We start from the raw sequence: 16106 nt of genomic DNA on the forward strand, positions 1-16106 counted from the left end.
AAAATAAAAATAAAAATAAAAATAAAGTGAGGAAAAGGTTAACATTTTTTCATACATAATGTTTTTATTTATTTATTTATTTTCAGGTGCTGTCTGGCTTTTAAAACTATTTTTGAATTAAAATTAAAATTCTTATTTGAGTCTCTTACTGTCAATTGGTCCAATTATTATTATACCAATAATAATAATTATTTGACAAGAAATATAAAAAATAACCCATTGATTTTTGAAAAAATGATAAGGAAATCGAATCAAGCCTCTCTATTATCGAATTCAACAAGTGAGGTTTTAGAAAGTAATAGTACAGATTAATCACTAAGTCAATAATGATGACAAAAAAATTATAATAATAAAAGTAAATTGAAGAAACCAAAAATAGGAAATTGTATGATTGTTGTTAAAGAAGATATTGGCCTTGTGTCTCCTGAGTCTCGCTCCATAATATGTATTGGGCTTATTGGTTCTTCTCTTAAGAGTTGTTTAGTTTCTGGTTGCCATAGCACGTGTAAAAAGGTTTCTTCCATACCTGGACATTCAAGTTCCTGTGATGAGGAGCAACTGAAGTTTTCGGGTTGTTAATGGATTTCTTCCTCGTAAAATAAACTCACTTGTACTTGATGAGTGTGGAATTAAGGCTCACCACAAAACTTCAATGTTTGCACCTAAATGGAAACTACAGCTTTCATATGCCTACAATCAGATGAAAAAACCATTAGCAAAATTATTTTAACTCAATAAGTTGGTGAAAAAGAAAATACTACCATACACATACCTGTATAAAACTCATCATCAATCATCGTACATGATAAGTAAAAATGTAAAACTTCCAACCAAATAATAACCAAATCCACAACAAAAAGATGCCACTAGGAATCATTTGGATCTATAAATTAGCAAGGAAAAATCTAGAAAAGGGAGGATAATAACAGCGTCCATATCTGAAAAGATGTCACTTAGGCATATCAAATACCGCTCTTGATGACCGACAGAAACGAGGACAATTTTTTGCTCAACGCAAGACCTGGCTCAGGTCGCCTGATCACTTGGAATGTTTTCCTTTGTCTGAGCTTCAGTAGCTGTGCAAAACTTTGGACTGAACCTTGTTGTAAATCTCTGTGACTTATAATTTGACTGCACCATAGAAAGTAAACCTGGTTTCTCCTGTGAAGAGAGTGTCGAGATTGACCTCTGCTGCTGCTCAAGTGGCATTCTAGTTGTTTGCTTCTGCAAAAATGGGATGGCAAACAGCAATTACTACCATAACTAAGATTACAAAAGAGGGAAGGCAGAAACGGGATACAGTATACTATGACTACCATACTCTTTATAACAAGGAGTGGGAGCAATGCTTTGCTGAGTTATTCTTCACAACGAATGCATACAAAATCATGCTAACATAATACTGGACTTCCAATACATATAGAAGATACATGACAAAATTATTTCGGATGGAAGTCTAGCACGAAAGCTCCCATCCATGAATTCTGATTTTATTAATTCGTACATAATTGGGCATGTAGAAGGTACATCGTATCGTACTCAAACATATATTTCATTTTCTATGTTCTATATGCACATATTAAGAAGAAAGGGGTCAAATTTTATACATAGAATAAACTAATCTATATCAAAATAGAGATATCCTATTCCTAATGACTCCACACACACACATATATATCTAGAGAGAGAGAAAAAAAAAAAAAAAAAAAAATCAATCCTGAAAAAGGGAAGAAACAAGAAGCCGGTAGGAAGCCGGAGGAACAACCTACGATTAAAAGGACTGGACAAGCATGCTATAAGTTGAAAAAGGCAAGTGACAATCTTAATTGCTTCAATTTAAAAATACGTACATCTAGTTCATAATGAATCTGTTCTCCCTCGTGTAATTGGGATACACGGGTAATAAATCATATGACTTGGTTGTTTAAGATTTCTAATTACAGTGGCTTTGATTCATTTTCCTTTATGTGAAAAGTTACAAAATCATTGATTAACTATGTTTGGGAATTACACACACACCCCGTTACACATCTACACTTCAAAGAAAAAAATAATAAAAAAAGAGAAACATGGATTGCAACTCGTTAGTACACGCTATATATTATAAGTGATAGTGAGACGAATAGAGACATGTTAAACATGATATGAATGTGAAATATGCTTAATGATTATACATCTATACCGATATGTTTAGTCAGAATGGGGTCATGTTCTGTCCAGGACCTGGTAGCGAGCCCTGCGTTTGGATATACTGATTCAACAGAGTCGTGAGAAGAGGATGCATGCTCTATTGATGGTAGATAGGCAAGGACCAAGAGAGATTTCTAATTGAGTTTAGTATATCTAGTGTCCTGGCATGCTTATTTTTATCTCATGGAGTTACACTTGGAAGATGGTATGAACAGATATATATATATATAAGAGTAATGTCCAGACTCGGTGATTCAATGTGTTAAAATTTTGAACCCAGATATATGTAGACATTTGTAGATATAGATATCGGAATCAACAATAAGCAATATTATTGTTCCTGTGAATGGTTGATTATAATTCCAGATTTGGTCGGTGTGATTGAAATGTAAATTTATTTGAAATTAACTATAATAAAACATCAATGAATGATTGTCGAATTTTTAATAAATAATAAAGGATAATAACTATATAAATTTATAGAATAAGAATAACTAGATATTAGTACTCTTAAGAACGGACAAAGCATAAATGGAAACCGTCCTCATTAAGAGAATCATATATTTATATATAAAATGAGAAAAGACAATGAGAAGGCGGCCTTGGCAGAATGGCATGTTTGTTTCATTGTAATATGGAGGTCACATGTTCGACACTGAAATCGCCTCTCCGCATGTGGAGGTAAGACTGTGTACATCTAATCCTCTACGGACTTCGCAATGGTAGGAGTCTCAGCACTGGGCTAATCCATTTTAGATTTAGAATCAGAATTGCGATTAATGATTAGTATAATACATGCAAAATGTAATAAGGTTTGTACCGAGGCCTCCTCCCTCAGGAGCTTCCACTGACAGGACCACAACAAGAATGTCACCCCTTTTTTTTCGTCTCAATTTACTAACTTCTGTCGAAGTTTATAACATTATGTTTTTGTTTTTATGAGAAATGGAACTTCTACATTCCAACACTGGTTTTCTTTGAAAAATGGTCCTTTTCCCTTTGATTCTACAAGGGCATCTTCTTATACTCATTTAGTACATTCAATCACCCTATTCTATGTTAGTTTCATCTTCTAAATTTCATATTGCTGCTTTTTATCATCCATTTAAAAAAAATTCTACTTTCTCCTCTCTCAAATTCCACCATTTAGTTCTTAGGTTAGTACTTTACTTCTAATTTTTTGTTGTCCTTTTACAGACACATGTAAAACTAGTAAACTAATTTGTGACATTAAATTCTCTTCGGGGATTAGCTTACAATCATTTAGGGAAAAAAGACAAAATGGCTTGGCTCATATTTGGTCCACTTAAAGCTAATGAACAAGTCCATTTGGGATGTTCAGCGACGAGTTATTGGCAGAGTAAACAATGTGAGACTGAGACAAGGTTTGTGTAACTTTCTTTGAGATAGTGGATTGATTTGCCTGAAATGTCTAGTCTAGTCTCCATGGTTTTCTTCCTCACTGAGGTTTTTTCATGTTAAAAAATCTGGTGTGTTCTTTCCTTTACTTGTTTTACTATATTGTTTATTTTGTGCTTGGTTTAGATTTAATTGTCAATCGGCGTGGTTAATTAATCAATCATAAAAATCAAGCAAGAAGACCTATTCACCCCCTCTATGTCTAAGCTGTTGGGAAACGTGCAAATTTTTAAAACTTTTTGAGGGATTTGCAATCATAGATCTTGATTCATTACATGTAGACAAGTTTTATGCAAAGATAAATAAAAGATGATGCATAATTCAATAAACAGATTGAATACTCACATCAAAGGTCTGAGTGAACTTTCCTCTAAAGTGAATGTTCTCACTTATTGTAGATCCCTTTAGCAAGATCCTTTCTCCTTCTTTTTGATTATTATCTTCCCTTTAGGAATCACCAATATGCCTTGATGAATGACCTTAGAATCTAGGCTGGTGGTAGCCTCCTTTAGAAGAGAAACAAAACCCTAAAATCTAGAGAGAGAAAATGTATTCCTTTTTCTTGTTCTCCAAGTCACACCTAAAATATACATGAACTCATGTACATATAGGCAAAATAAAAATAAGAATAAAGAAACAATAAATCATTCTCCATCTCTAATTCAACTTTCTCAATCCTAACATGACTCCAATATCAACTTGGGCTATTGGTGAGAATCCTTTTGGGCTTACTATTTTCTTGGCTCTTATAAATTAATAATTGGTCCGGTCCATTAAACCATGGACCCAATTCAATTAATTCATAAATTAATTTCTACTCCACTAAAAGAAATTAATTGCACTCCAATTAAATAGTAAATAACCTCTAAGTCAATGTTGCACTTTGACCCCTCTATGCTTAATTATTTATCGGATAATTAAAGCCATCAATCCGACAATATAATTAATATAATTATTTTGTTACCTTTGATTATTTCCGGCTCGATCACAATAAAATATTTATTTGACAAAAAATAATAATTTATTAAATAAATATATATATATAAAACATTTGTCTAAAACATACGAAGGCCTTCGAATTTAATTTGTGATCAACCATAATCAAAACAAAATAAATACAAATAGCACTGATGCAAATATTGAGAATATAGACCTCTAATTATTAATTACATAACTACCCAAAGTGTCGATCCAAGGATCCCGAGGTATTCGCCGAACAAATCAAAGTAATTATTAATTAATAAAAGAGTCTATACTTCTCTCATGCTTGAGAGTCAAAAGCCATGACTGTGATAGAGAGCAATTGCATACGACAGCTCTCGCAATATATCTCAATCTATCGTGGACTCGGTTTAAGTCTTAACTAATTAAATGTCCATCCATAATTACCGACTTTAAATCATTTATGATTACTAATTTATATCATAGTATTAATTGCCATTACATACATATATAAATATATTTTGTAATCAAGCGTGCACCATCAATTCCATAAAGAATCGAAAAATAATACATTCCATTCACCAATTGTATAATGCTTTAATAATAATATCCAGACAAGAAACCATGACTTTTACAATCCAAAATTAGAATTTGCTATGGTAGGGCACACATATCCTAACAGCTCCCACTTGCACTTATAGCCAATTCAAATCACATCTAACTCCCATGTTCTCCATATGACGATCAAACATCTTGATCGGTAAAGCCTTTGTGAATGGATCAGCAAGGTTATGTTCCGATGCAATCTTGGCCACAAGTATATCTCCTCGCTTTACTATATCACGGACCACATGATGTTTCCTCTGAATGTGTCTTGTTCCTTTATGAAATTTTGGGTCCTTGGTTTGGGCTATAGCTGCACTATTATCACAATAAAGCGTCATAGGCCGATTTATATGCTCCACAACCTCCAGTTCAATTAGAAAGTTTCTCAACCAAACAGCTTCTTTTGCTGCCTCAGAGGCTGCAATGTATTCTGCTTCCATGGTTGAGTCAGCAGTACAACCCTGCTTGACACTCTTCCAACTAACTGCCCCTCCATTGAACTTAAACACATATCCAGATGTAGATCTCCTGGCATCTGGATCTGATTGAAAATCAGAATCCGTATATCCGACTGGAACCAGATCATCACCTCCATAAATGAGCATTAGATTCTTAGTTCTTCTAAGGTATTTTAAGATATTCTTCACAGCTGACCAATGATCAAGTCCAGGATTGGACTGATATCTACTGACAATCCCTACCGAGTAGCAGATGTCTGGTCTGGTACAGACCATGGCATACATGAGACTACCAACTGCCGAAGCGTATGGTATCCGCCTCATTTGCTCAATTTCCTTATCAGTCTTGGGAGACTGGTCATTAGAAAGAGCCAACCCATGTCTAAATGGCAAAAACCCTTTCTTAGAGTTTTCCATTCCAAACCTGATCAGAACTTTGTCAATGTAAGACTCTTGAGACAAGCCTATTTTCTTTTTAACCCGATCTCGCATAAGCTTGATCCCAAGAATATAGCTTGCTTCTCCAAGATCTTTCATCTCAAATTTATTGAACAACCACCTTTTAACTGATGACAATGCTTCTACATCATTACCAATGAGCAAGATGTCATCAACATATAAAACGAGAATCATGATGACATTACCCTGTTTTTTCTTGTAAACGCAAGGTTCAAACACGTTTTGTTCAAAGCCAAATAATTTAACTGCTTGATCAAAACAAATGTTCCATGTGCGTGAAGCTTGCTTAAGTCCATAAATAGACCTATTCAACTTACATACACAGTCCTCACGACCTTTAACCACGAAACCATCTGGTTGCCTCATGTAGATGTCTTGTTCAAGATGGCCATTTAAAAATGCCGTCTTAACATCCATCTGCCATATTTCATAGTCATAATAAGCACTAATGGCCAAAAGAATGCGAATAGATTTAAGCATTGCAACTGGTGAGAATGTATCCTCATAATCAATACCTTCACGTTGAGTGAAGCCTTTGGCAACCAGTCTAGCTTTGAATGTCTCAACATTCCCATCCATTCCTCTCTTTCGTTTGTAGATCCACTTACAACCAATGGGCTGAACCGCACTAGGAAGTTCTACAACATCCCAGACTTTGTTAGAATACATCGATTCCAACTCTGATTTCATGGCATCTTTCCAACGATTCGCATCTATATCGGTCAACGCTTCCGCATAGCTTACTGGGTCCGACTCATGCTTATCGGGGACGGCCTCATAGACCTCACCCAAAAGTGTGAGTTTTTCGGGTTGGATGATAGTCCTCCCACTACGCCGAAGGACCGGTGCAGGAATCGATGTACTAGATGATGGTAATTCAACAAGGACTTCTTGTGTCTCATCATTCTCAGTATTTATGTTAGGTGTGTCCACTGGGGGTATCTCTGACGTGCCAACCATCTCCTCTAACACTATCTGGCTACTAGGTTTGTGATTCATAATATAATCCTCCTCCAGGTAAACAGCATGAGTGCTGACAATAACCTTATTGTCCCTGGGATCATAAAATAATCCACCTCTAGTGCCCTTAGGATAGCCAACAAATAAGCATGCATCTGATCTTGCTTCCAACTTGTCTGCCTGTTTCTTTCGCACGTGTGCTGGACACCCCCATATATGCATGTGATTTAAACTAGGTTTACGTCCAAACCACAGCTCATATGGCGTTCCTGAAACAGCCTTGGATGGAACACAGTTCAAAATATACATCGCTGATTCTAAGGCTAATCCCCAAAATGATAGAGGTAATGTAGCAAAACTCATCATAGATCTAACTATGTTAAGTAAAGTTCTGTTTCTCCTTTCTGCCACTCCATTCTGTTGAGGGCAGTCAGGTGCGGATAACTGGCGCACAATACCCTCATTGACCATATGATCCTTGAACTCCCCCAAGAGGTATTCACCTCCTCGATCAGATCGAAGTGTTTTGATAAGTTTACCTAATTTACGCTCCACTTCCGCCTGAAACTCACGGAATTTTCCATAAGCTTCTAACTTGTGTCGCATTAGGTAAATATATCCAAAACGTGAATAATCATCAATGAAAGTGATGAAGTACTCAAACCCTCCTCTCGCTTGGGTGTTCATGGGACCACACACGTCTGTGTGCACCAATTCTAATTGTTCTTTGGCTCTATCTCCTTTGGCTGAGTAAGCCCTTCGAGTCATCTTTCCTTCAATACAGGATTCACAAGTTGGCATAGGCTCCTCTGCCTCACCAGGTAATAAACCTTCTTTAACCAACCTTTGAATCCTATTTTGATTGATGTGACCCAATCGTAGATGCCAATGATACAATGAGTTTGGAGAAACTGTTTTTCTTTTAACATTCAATCTTGATGAAGTTGCATTTAATTCATAATTTTGCATTTGATATGAGCTAGGAGTTAAAACATATAGATTATCTTTCAATGCACCAGAAGTTATAACACAACCATTTAATTTAATTAAAACATTTTTTCCAAAAGTAAAAATATAATTTTTGCAAACCAACGAAGAAACTGAAATTAAATTGTGCCTAACATTTGGCGCATAAAGACAATCTTCTAAAATAAGACTCCTCCCACTGTCAAACTGCATATGAACCACTCCCACTGCTTTAGCTTCCACCTTGGCATTAGATCCCATATGCAAGTATATCTCTCCTTCATTGAGGCTTCTGGACTCCTGGAATCCCTGCAATGAATTGCAAACATGATTAGTGGCTCCAGAATCTATGCACCAGGAATCTATAGATTCAACCACATTACATGCCTCAACAATGAATATACCTTTTCCTTTGCCTTGTGCGAAGTATTGGGCAGTTAGGTTTCCAGTGACCCTGTTGACCGCAATGGAAGCAGTTTCCTTCGCCTTCAACCCGCACTTTCTTCTTTCCCTTATCCTTTTGGATTACTTTGTTTGGCACAACCACAGTTTTGGCACCATCCTTCTTCTTTTTCTTGCCCCTCCTCTTGGGCCTAGAAGTGGATGGTCCAGCAGACTGAGTGTAGTTGATAGATGCACCCTTGCTTTTGTTTATCCCTTCAAAGGTTACCAACTCATTCAATAGTTCAGCGAGTGTGTACTCAAGCTTATTCATGTAATAATTAACCCTAAAAGAGTTAAATGAGTCTGGCAATGAAGCGATAATCATGTCAACCTGAAGTTCACCATCCAAGTTGCATCCAAGGATCTCCAGTTCATTTAAAAAACCAATCATTTTTAAAGCATGTTCCCGAACTGAAGTACCTTGGACCATCTTAATGGTCATCAAATTTGTCATAGCATTTTGGCGTGCGCTCTTACCAATTTGCCCAAACATTTCCTTAAGGTTAAGCATAATGTCTGCAGAAGTGAGATATTGAAGATGTTGACTTTGGAGTACATTCGAGAGTGAAGCAAGAATGTAGCACCTAGTCATCTCATCTGCTTTATTCCATTTCTTAAATACTTCATGCTCCTCAGGAGGATCCTCAGGCAAAGGTGGAGAAGGTCTAGGAGTAGTAAGCACATAATTCAACCCCTCATATGTGAGTACAATATCTAGTTGCCTTTTCCAATCGATATAATTAGGTCCAGTTAATCGATTTTCTTTTAGTATGTTTGCAAGTGGACTGAATGGACTAGTCATGATAAATCTGAAAATAAAAGCATTCATACAATAAATAAAGTGAATAATAATAATCATGCAAGTATAAAACAATTAATTAATTGTGGGTCCCTTAACCACATTGCATGAAAAATCGGACAATCAATATGCCAATAACTTATCCGGTTGGCGGAATTCATTATTGCTTATTGACGAGAATAACTCATTATTTCCATATCTCTTTAGACAATGCCTTATCTAAATATGAAATAATTCCCGATTAGATTTAGCCTTTCTAAAATCACCTAGTATAGACCACTCCGTTGGGGAGCTAATACTATTGATTTTAGATTGAGTGTATAACATAATTAATGCTCCAACGGAAAAATAAATATTAAATATATTGCCATTAATAGCTTAGACTCTTTAAATCATGCGTAGGGCCTTATTTTTAAAGATCTAACTATAATGGTTATTTAATAAATATATTTTCGTGAGACAACCATTCTTGTAATCCAGACTCTTTAAATCATGCGTGGAGCCTTATTTTTAAAGATCTAATCATAATGGTTATAATTACGAAGGCCATGGGGTAATGTATAAAAAATCCCCGCTCCCACTCAATTTTTAATAATGTAAAACTAGGGTTTTCAATTCATGATTTAATGCATGCAAAACGCCTTGATTTTAATCCAATTAAATTTAGAAAATATATGGATTTTAAATGATTCACTAATATTTAATTTGAGGCAAAAAATAATTTTTAAAAATAATTTTTCTGTTTCCCAATAAATGCCCTCAAATTAATTAGCAATCTAATCCAATTTATCTTCATAATTTAATTAATATAAATCAAGTCATTTAATTAAAAATCATGGATCCAATGCATGAACAATTATAACAACTATTAAATTATTTCATGCATCAAATAATAGACAGAAGCAATATAAATGGCCAATGGATTCAGCTTTTAACATTTAAAAACTATTCTTGCTGTACGGGCATCCTTCAACTGTCTGTAAACACCCATAGGAAGCTTGTACGCGTCAGGAGAAGCAAAACGCCGCTTGGAACGAGCCCGGAGGACCCCACACGCGCTGGTACGCGCCTAGGGCAAGCTGCACGCGCTCCCACGCGCCCCCATGCGCTGGCACGCGCTTGGGGCGCGTGGAATGCACCCTCACGCGCTCCCACACGCCTGGGGTGCGTGGGACGCGCCTCCACGCGCCTTCCCGCGCGTGGAGTGTACCAACTCCTTGGCTGGCGCGTGAGATCCACGCGCCAGCTTGTCATTGACCAGCCCACTCCTGGCGCGTGTGGAACACGCGCCAGGCTCACCAAGCCACTGCCACACCTGATCCGGGCCACCTCCGACGCCTCTTCTCGCCGCCGGCGAAGCTCCGGCCACCGGAAAAACGCCGAAAATATTCCAAAAAATCCGGAAAAATCCCAGAAAATTAAATAAAGCCTCAAAAAATTCCTGAAAAATTCAGAAAAATTCCAGAAAATTACTGAAGCATAATTTAACCCTTTCGGGCCCTCTTGAAGCTTCATAGCATCCTTTGATGAATATTACATAGCTTTAATAAATACTTACAATTTGAAATATAATGGAAAAAATTAAATTACATCATTGAATTTTCAAACGGCTAAAACAAAGCCTTAATTACATTCATCCAAAAATAAAATTACATTCTATATACCTATAAGCTTCATCCATGGCCCAAACACACATCATCATCCATTCACAATTATACATACATCAACATGTATTAATATATATCAACATAATAAATCATACATCAACATATATCAATAATTTTATATATGTATATATAATTTGGATCCATGAATATGATTTTTATAAACACATGTTCTCTAGTAATGAATCAAACCATGTGCTCTGATACCACTGTTGGGAAACGTGCAAAATTTTAAAACTTTTTGAGGGATTTGCAATCATAGATCTTGATTCATTACATGGAGACAAGTTTTATGCAAAGATAAATAAAAGATGATGCATAATTCAATAAACAGATTGAATACTCACATCAAAGGTCTGAGTAAACCTTTTGAACTTTCCTCTAAAGTGAATGTTCTCACTTATTGTAGATCCCTTTAGCAAGATCATTTCTCCTTCTTTTTTATTATTATCTTCCCTTTAGGAATCACCAATATGCCTTGATGAATGACCTTGGAATCTAGGCTGGTGGTAGCCTCCTTTAGAAGAGAAACAAAACCCTAAAATCTAGAGAGAGAAAGTGTATTCCTTTTTCTTGTTCTCCAAGTCACACCTAAAATATACATGAACTCATGTACATATAGGCAAAATAAAAATAAGAATAAGGAAACAATAAATCATTCTCCATCTCTAATTCAACTTTCTCAATCCTAACATGACTCCAATATCAACTTGGGCTATTGGTGAGAATCCTTTTGGGCTTACTATTTTCTTGGCTCTTATAAATTAATAATTGGTCCGGTCCATTAAACCATGGACCCAATTCAATTAATTCATAAATTAATTTCTACTCCACTAAAAGAAATTAATTGCACTCCAATTAAATAGTAAATAACCTCTAAGTCAATGTTGCACTTTGACCCCTCTATGCTTAATTATTTATCGGATAATTAAAGCCATCAATCCGACAACATAATTAATATAATTATTTTGTTACCTTTGATTATTTCCGGCTCGATCACAATAAAATATTTATTTGACAAAAAATAATAATTTATTAAATAAATATATATATATAAAACATTTGTCTAAAACATACGAAGGCCTTCGAATTTAATTTGTGATCAACCATAATCAAAACAAAATAAATACAAATAGCACTGATGCAAATATTGAGAATATAGACCTCTAATTATTAATTACATAACTACCCAAAGTGTCGATCCAAGGATCCCGAGGTATCCGCCGAACAAATCAAAGTAATTATTAATTAATAAAAGAGTCTATACTTCTCTCATGCTTGAGAGTCAAAAGCCATGACTGTGATAGAGAGCAATTGCATACGACAGCTCTCGCAATATATCTCAATCTATCGTGGACTCGGTTTAAGTCTTAACTAATTAAATGTCCATCCATAATTACCGACTTTAAATCATTTATGATTACTAATTTATATCATAGTATTAATTGCCATTACATACATATATAAATATATTTTGTAATCAAGCGGACACCATCAATTCCATAAAGAATCGAAAAATAATACATTCCATTCACCAATTGTATAATGCTTTAATAATAATATCCAGACAAGAAACCATGACTTTTACAATCCAAAATTAGAATTTGCTATGCTAGGGCACACATATCCTAACATAAGCAACATTGTCTTTAACTAAATTAACTAACCACGTCCACACTGCGCCACCACAGTCACTTGCCAAAATAAAAAAGAAAAATATGTGTTCATCTAGTCCTACTTGGGGTGGTGCATAAGTGCTAAGTATATTATCCGATCTTCTTTCCAATAATAATTATAGCATCTTTTAAATTCTCATTGATGATAACACCTACTCCATTTCTCAGTTTCTCTTTTCCAGTCTAATAAAGTTTATATCCCATGTTTTAAATTTTCTAACCTTTTCAACTACCTACTTAGTAGTTTCATGTAGACAAACAACATCACTCTCCTAATCATAATGAATCCAACTCCATTTCTTGCATGTCCCTTTTCCTATATTCTAAGTACTGAGACTAATCATACTATCATGAACTAACTTCCATAATTATTATGAATTCAACAAATTACTTGTTAGAAGACGTGTCAGTAGTTTCAGAGACCAAAACCCCATCAACACTTTATAAAAGATATTCTTTTTTTATCGAGAGAGAGAGAGAGATCTTTCTTACCTTTGTTATTGGAGGAATCTGAATCGTTGTGTGCACTGGGATGTTAGGATCCTTTTGTTCAAATTTAGATCCACAAACACCACCTGAATCAGTTAAGAAAGAGAAGAACAAAAAAAAAAAAAAAAAAAAAAAAAACTATATATTAACAACTTTTAACAAGATGTGTCTAACTGTTTCTTCTTTGGCACACTCAGGAAATACAATGAGTTCATTGTAAGAGGAAGGAACCAATCACCAACCTGACAACTCCCCTTGCCGCTCATCCAATAAACTTTCGGTAATAAATCATTAATTTCACATCCAAATATAATAGAAAAGAGGAAGATACCCATTAGTGTTGGCTATTAAGGAATTCAGGGCAAATTTTTAACAAATCAAGTACAATAAACTCATTTAGTACATTCAATCACCCTATTCTATGTTAGTTTCATAATCTAAATTTCATATTGCTGCTTTTTATCATCTATTTATAAAAAATTCTACTTTCTCCTCTCTCAAATTCCACCACTTAGTTCTTAGGTTAGTACTTTACTTCTAATTTTTTGTTTTCCTTTTACAGACACATGTAAAACTAGTAAACTAATTTGTGACATTAAGGTCTCTTCAGGGATTAGCTTACAATCATTTAGGGAAAAAAGACAAAATGGTTTGGCTCGCCTTTGGTCCACTTAAAGCTAATGAACAAGTCCGTTTGGGATGTTCAGCAATGAGTTCTTGGCAGAGTAAACAATGTGAGACTGAGACAAGGTTTGTGTAACTTTCTTCAAGATGGTGGATTGATTTGCCCAAGACGTCTAGTCTCCATGGTTTTTTTCCTCACTGAGGTTTTTCATGTTAAAAAATCTGGTGTGTTCTTTCCTTTACTTGCTTTACTATATTGTTTATTTTGTGCTTGGTTTAGATTTAATTGTTAAACGGCGTGGTTAATTAATCAATCATAAAAATCAAGCAAGAAGACCTATTCACCCCCTCTATGTCTAAGTAGCATTGTCGTTAACTAAATCAACTAACCACGTCCACACCGCGCCACCCACAGTCACTTGCCAAAATATGCATTCATCTAGTCCTACTTGGGGTGGTGCATAAGTACTAAGTATATTATCCAATCTTCTTTCCAATAATAATTATAGCATCTTTTAAATTCTCATTGATGATAACACCGACTCCATTTCTCAGTTTCTCTTTTCCGGTCTAATAAAGTTTATATCCCATGTTTTCAATTTTCAAACCTTTTCAACTACCTACTTAGTAGTTTCATGTAGAAAAACAACATCCCTCTCCTAATCATAATGAATCCAACTCCATTTCTTGCATGTCCCTTTTCCTATATTCTAAGTACTTAGACTAATCATACTATCATGAACTAACTTCCAAAATTATTCTGAATTCAACAAATTACTTGTTAGAAGACGTGTCAGTAGTTTCAGGGACCAAAACCCCATCAACACTTTATAAAAGATATTCTTTTTTTATCGAGAGAGAGAGAGAGAGAGAGATCTTTCTTACCTTTGTTATTGGAGGAATCTGAATCGTTGTGTGCACTGGGATGTTAGGATTCTTTTGTTCAAATTTAGATCCACAAACACCACCTGAATCAGTTAAGAAAGAGAAGAAAAAAAAAACTATACATTGACAACTTTAAACAAGATGTGTCGAACTGCTTCTTCTTTGGCAGGCTCAGGAAATACATTGAGTTTAATGTAAGAGGAAGGAAGCAATCAACAACCTGACAACTCCCCTTGCCGCTCATCCAATAAACTTTCGGTAATAAATCGTTAATTTCACATCCAAATATAATAGAAAAGAAGAAGATACCCGTTAGTGTTGGCTATTAAGGAATTCAAGGCAAATTTTTTATAAATCAAGTACAAAATACAAGTAGATGGAAAGACAAACCATATAAAATACAAGTATAGGGTATAACAAACCAGTTCATATGTTTAAGAACTTCAACTTCATTCGTGAATGGGAAGCCTATATCCGCGAGCCAGAAAACAAGTAACTTTGCCATTGTTTCAGCCCTCTTTGAACTCTCAGTCGGCTGCAAGGAACCAGAAAAAGGCAAATAAAATTGAAAAGAAGGTGTTATAAAGAGACCACATTCTACCATCAAACCACACTAGAGGGGGAGAACAGGGCACCACTGGTATTGCACGAGGTCAACCAACATCAAAGTTACTACTATTAGTTAGGCAAAACTAACACCAATGTCATTAAATTCACAAGAATAGGAGAAGTGAGGGAGTATATAGTAACATACAATGACATGTGATCCGGACACCAAATATTCTATCTCCTCACCAATCCTCTCAAAGATTTCAAGCAATAACATCACACACATCATCAACCTCTTCTTCTGACCCAATTTATTATTGCTTCTACTGCCCTTTAATTTCTGCTCCTCAACAATTAGTGACACCATCTTAGTTGCAACTAGGGCTGCAACTTGGGTTGGCCCAACCCAGCCCAGTCCCAACCCAACCTCAACCCGAAGCGGGTTGGGTTGGGCCAACCCGAATTGTATTCATCATGGGTTATGATCATAACCCGAACCGAATATTTTCGGACGGGTTGGGTCGGGTTGACGGGTTGAGGTTTTTTCTATTTAAATTTTTTTTTTTAAATTTATATATATTATATTATATATTATATATATATAATATATTATTATATATATATATATATATATATATTATATTTGATTATATTATTATAAAAAAATATATATATATTTTTAGGGCAAATCATTTCAGCCCCCCTATCGCCTCCAGCTCCATTCTCTCTCTCTCTCTCTCTCTCTCCAACTGCAAGTTACAAAATCTACAAGAATCAGAAGTTCAAAACCCACATATTACAATTTTATCTATCTGTGTGCTAGAATCAAAAGTTCAAAACCCATATCGGCATATCATTTCAGATTATTCAAAAAATCAAAACATCGGCATATCATTTCAGATTGTTCAAAAAATCAAAACCCAGATCTTTCAGTTTCCATCGCCCGCTGTCCAGTTTGTTCAAGCTTCGCCAGATT

The 16106-nt window shown here is 35.2% G+C and overlaps 1 long non-coding RNA gene across 1 annotated transcript; it reads right to left on the reverse strand.

Annotated features, from left to right (window-relative positions):
- Positions 1-261: 261 nt before the first annotated feature.
- On the reverse strand, positions 262-15664 carry LOC132281769 (uncharacterized). The gene is made up of 3 exons (XR_009471733.1): positions 13076-15664; positions 641-1224; positions 262-542 (listed from the first exon to the last, which is right to left on the reverse strand). It is a non-coding gene; the product is annotated as an uncharacterized LOC132281769 (long non-coding RNA).
- Between the last annotated feature and the right edge of the window lie 442 nt (positions 15665-16106).

This window comes from Cornus florida, unplaced genomic scaffold (assembly GCF_030987335.1).
Source record: "Cornus florida cultivar Cherokee Brave unplaced genomic scaffold, ASM3098733v1 CherokeeBrave_3.0.0_Hap2_Chr01, whole genome shotgun sequence".
In the NCBI taxonomy this organism is placed as follows: Eukaryota; Viridiplantae; Streptophyta; class Magnoliopsida; order Cornales; family Cornaceae; genus Cornus; species Cornus florida.